The sequence below is a fragment of the Leuresthes tenuis genome, unplaced genomic scaffold (assembly GCF_036924035.1).
Source record: "Leuresthes tenuis unplaced genomic scaffold, fLeuTen1.0.hap1 SCAF_23, whole genome shotgun sequence".
NCBI classification, from domain to species: Eukaryota; Metazoa; Chordata; class Actinopteri; order Atheriniformes; family Atherinopsidae; genus Leuresthes; species Leuresthes tenuis.
The window spans coordinates 11252049-11256300 of record NW_027325377.1 but is presented as its reverse complement, the minus strand read 5'-3'; the positions used below and the strand labels follow the sequence as shown (position 1 = coordinate 11256300).

At 40.6% G+C, this 4252-nt stretch overlaps 1 pseudogene; it reads right to left on the bottom strand.

Moving 5' to 3' along the window:
* Nucleotides 1–1898: 1898 nt before the first annotated feature.
* Nucleotides 1899–2075, bottom strand: LOC140283390 (U2 spliceosomal RNA; annotated as a pseudogene).
* Nucleotides 2076–4252: the final 2177 nt, after the last annotated feature.

Sequence of the window (4252 nt, the reverse complement as noted above, 5' to 3'; positions counted from 1 at the left end):
ACCTCCACTCCCTCTTTTGATCATACTTTGTCGGGCATTCGCACCTTTTCTTACCCGCTTTTTACAAACTATGCTCGGACATTCAAACCTTCTTGTAGCCAAACACATCTACTCCTGCTTTTGTTGATGTATGGTTGGGCATTCGAACCTACTTGTTGCCCGCTTTTAATTAATTATGGGTGGACATTCACACCTTGTCACAGCCAAACACCTCCGCTCCCTGTTTTGATCATGTATGGTTGGACATTCGCACCTTTTCTCACCCGCTTTTTGCAAACTATGGTCGGCCATTCACAGCTTCCTCTCCACCATACTTGTATGGTGAGATATTCACACCCACTTGCATCCGAAGATCTCCGCCCCCACTTTTGTTGATATTTAGTTGGTCATTCACACCTTACCCGTTTTCTTGCCGCCAAACACCTCTGATCTCGCTTTTGATGATGTAAGATTGGGCATTCAGACCTTGCTTTTCCTGCTTTTCACCAACTATAGATGGACATTCACACCTTCTTGCAGCCGAACACTTCCGCTCCACCTTTTAGGTTTCTATCACACCTTTTATTTCACCGCATTTTATAGATTATGGTTGGAAATTCTCAACCACTCATCCGAAGACCTCTCCTCCCGCTTTTGTTAATATATTTGAACTTTAGTCAGACATTCACACCTACTTGTAGCCGAACACCACCTCTCTAGCTTTTGATGAGGTATGGTCCGGGATTCTTACCGTTTCTAACACATTTTTCAGCAATTATGGTAGGATATTCACACCTTCTTGCAGCTGAACACCTCCTCTCCCACTTATGATCATGTGCGGATTGATTTTCGAAAATTTTCTTTCATGTTTTCTAGCAATTAATTATGGACATTTAGACCTTCTTGCAGCTGAACACCTCCGCTCCCGCTTTTGATCATACATTGTCAGGCATTCGCACCTTGTCTTACCCGCTTTTTACAAACTTTAGTCGAACATTCACACCTTTTTGCAGCCGAACACAGTTTTTTGCAGCCGAATTTGGGCATTCGCACCTTTTCATACCCACTTTTTACCAACTATGGTCGGACATTCACACCGTCTTAAAGCGGAACACCTCCGCTCCCTCTTTTGATGGTGTATGTTCGGGCATTCGAACCTTTTCTTACCCGCTTTTTACAAACTATGCTCGGACATTCAAACCTTCTTGTAGCCGAACACATCCACTCCTGCTTTTGATGATGTATGGTATGGCATTCGAACCTACTTGTTGCCCGCTTTTCATTAATTATGGGTGGACATTCACACCTTGTCGCAGCCAAACACCCTGTTTTGATCATGTATGGTTGGACATTCGCACCTTTTCTCACCCGCTTTTTGCAAACTATGGTCGGCCATTCACAGCTTCCTCTCCACCATACTTGTATGGTGGGATATTCACACCCACTTGCATCCGAAGACCTCCGCCCCCACTTTTGTTGATATTTAGTCGGTCATTCGCACCTTACCCGCTTTTGGCAAACTATGGCCTTCTTGCAGCCAAAAACCTCTGATCTCGCTTTTGATGATGTAAGGTTGGGCATTCAGACCTTGCTTCACCTGCTTTTCACCAAATATAGTCGGACATTCACACCTTCTTGCAGCCGAACACTTCCTTCCGCTCCACCTTTTAGTTTTCTATGGGGCATTCACACCTTTATTTTCACCGCATTTTATAAAAACACCACAGGAACACCGTATTGAGGCTTTGTTCTGACCGCTCATTCGGTGTCGCGTTTCTTTCAAGCATTTCTCCTGGTTAGCCCGCACTCGGCTCGCTCCCAGAGCCGTGTTAAAGTCTACTTCGCATTCACTCTCTTTTCTCAGCAGACTAAAAGAAACTTCCATCCTGCACCGCTGTTAGCTTTTTCACAAGAGCAGAGGAGAGCGCACCGTTCCCAGCGGCACTGCAGTACCGGGTCGATGCTTGGAGTGAACGGAGCAAGCTCCTTTTTCAACTCCTATTGATAAAAATCCATTTAATATGTAGTCCTTGCATAGACATATCACATATTAAACTGATAAGTACAGATGGATTATGTGCAATTAGTAAAGAGAGTAGAGGACGATCTCTCTCGTTGGAAGTCCTTACCTATATCACTTATGGGGAGAGTTACAACCATTAAAATGATGATACTACCAAAAGTTAACTATTTGTTCTCAATGATCCCCATAAAACTATCTGCTACTTGGTTTAAGTCACTAGATTCATGCATCTCCAAATTTCTGTGGAAAAACAAACCACCACGTATTAGTTTAAAAACCCTACAGAAGACCAAGGACAGTGGTGGATTAGATTTACCTAATTTTCAGCACTATTCCTTAGCCAATAGGTTACAATATATATCAAAATGGTTTAAACCTTGTTGTTGTCACAGTTCCCAGAGACGTTGTAATCGTTGAGGATTCTATATTCACCCCCTCATTAGAGGCACGTGTTGCAGATTGATGACACTGAATCTTCTTCTCTGTTCATTGCTGGCATCATTCCCAGCATCGTAAGTGTTCGTGGCATTGTTAGCCTCTTCTTCTGGATCTTGATATCGAGCATCCTTTTGTATTTCTGGTTTGTAAGTCCTCTCTCTTCGTTCACCGGAGTCTTCGTCTCTTTGTCCTTGAGTTTGGTGATTTTTTCTTCTTTTGATGCCTTGACACAGTGTGACAGGTGATACCACGTGGGAGATCCTTTAACTTGGACTGCTGTCCCTGTGCTGCGAAATGGCTGGGCTGCTCAAATGGTCTCTCCTTCATCATATACACAGTTATTTATACATCACCTTCCACCATGAAGCGTTGTCCCTTTTTGTTTCTCTCTTTGTTCTTAAAATGCTGTTATGCATGTCTAAACCAATCCATTAAACTAGATCATTTTGGCAGTAAAGCGATCTACAATGTGCTTGGTCGCAAAGCTGCTCATCTGTGGTAAACAGCTCTTCAGAAAGGCATTCTTCAATTGATTTCACTAATTTTATGTAATAATTTTGTGATTTCCTACAAAACTACACTTCTTCTCCCATCTGTCTGAGTATTTAATATTGTCTGGGTCCCGTTAAAACATGTATTTTTCCCATCTAATTCCTTGTTTGCTTTAAAACAAGTATTCCCCATTTTCTATCCCTTCAGTAGCCAACCAGTTTGTATGGAGTACACTGGAGCAACTTGACTGATCAGTAAAACACTGCTTTTGTTGTCACCGCAAGGCTTCCCCCGTCGGTTGTTTCACTGAGACACTACTGAGTAACTACAACTCAACACAGTTTATACACATAACATTCATATACATACTAACAAACAAACAAACAATAATTTATCGCAATTTTCTCATCTCTGTTTGAACGTACACCCAGGTAAATATTCCTGTAGTCTTCTCATACCGACTATGGACCCATTCATTGTTTAACTTCACTGTTTTGCAAATCCTAATTGAATATTACACATTGACATTGAACTTTACTGGATAAGCAGGTCTTCATTGCATTCAGCAGCCTATATGTGAGCATCTATGTGTAAGCTGTTCTTCTTTGCATTTATCAGCAGCAAGCAATTCTTCACTGCACATGCATATGTAAATAGTAAAACAATTCCAATGTGTTAGCGAAACCTTCTATATCACAGTGGTTTCTAAGATCTATTTTAAGTTCTTTGCCATCAGTGAGATGACATAGTTTACAAAGTGTGTCAAATTATCACTGAAGATCTTTTCAGGAATTTCAAATCTAGAAATGAGTTATTTTACGCGTGATTTTGCTACTGAGAGTGCATCTGCTTGTGCACATGGAAATATTTCAGACCATTTGGTAAAAACCTCTGTTGTCACTGAGCAGAATCGTTTCCCTTAACATTAATTTAGTTCAATGAAATCTACACAATAATGAAATAATGAAATCCAAACAAATATGTTGAAAAAGATACACTGGCTTAGGGAATTATCTTCGTTTTGGTCTTAGATTGCCCTGTGGAATGTATTTTGCACATATTTGACCTGCTAGACAAAACTTTATTCATTTATTTATTCTAAAAACATTTTTTTAATAATTAGTAAAACCATATGCTGTAAAAACCTTGTTCATTATTGCTTCCATCCCTCCTGTTGAGACATGACATGGTCCGTGGCTCAATACTGCAGCATATTTAAACAAATTCTTTGGCAGTATGGTTTTCCTTCCGGTCATTCATACGAGTCTATTGTAGATGGCAATTGAATAACATCTAATAATGCTAAAATATTTGTAGTTT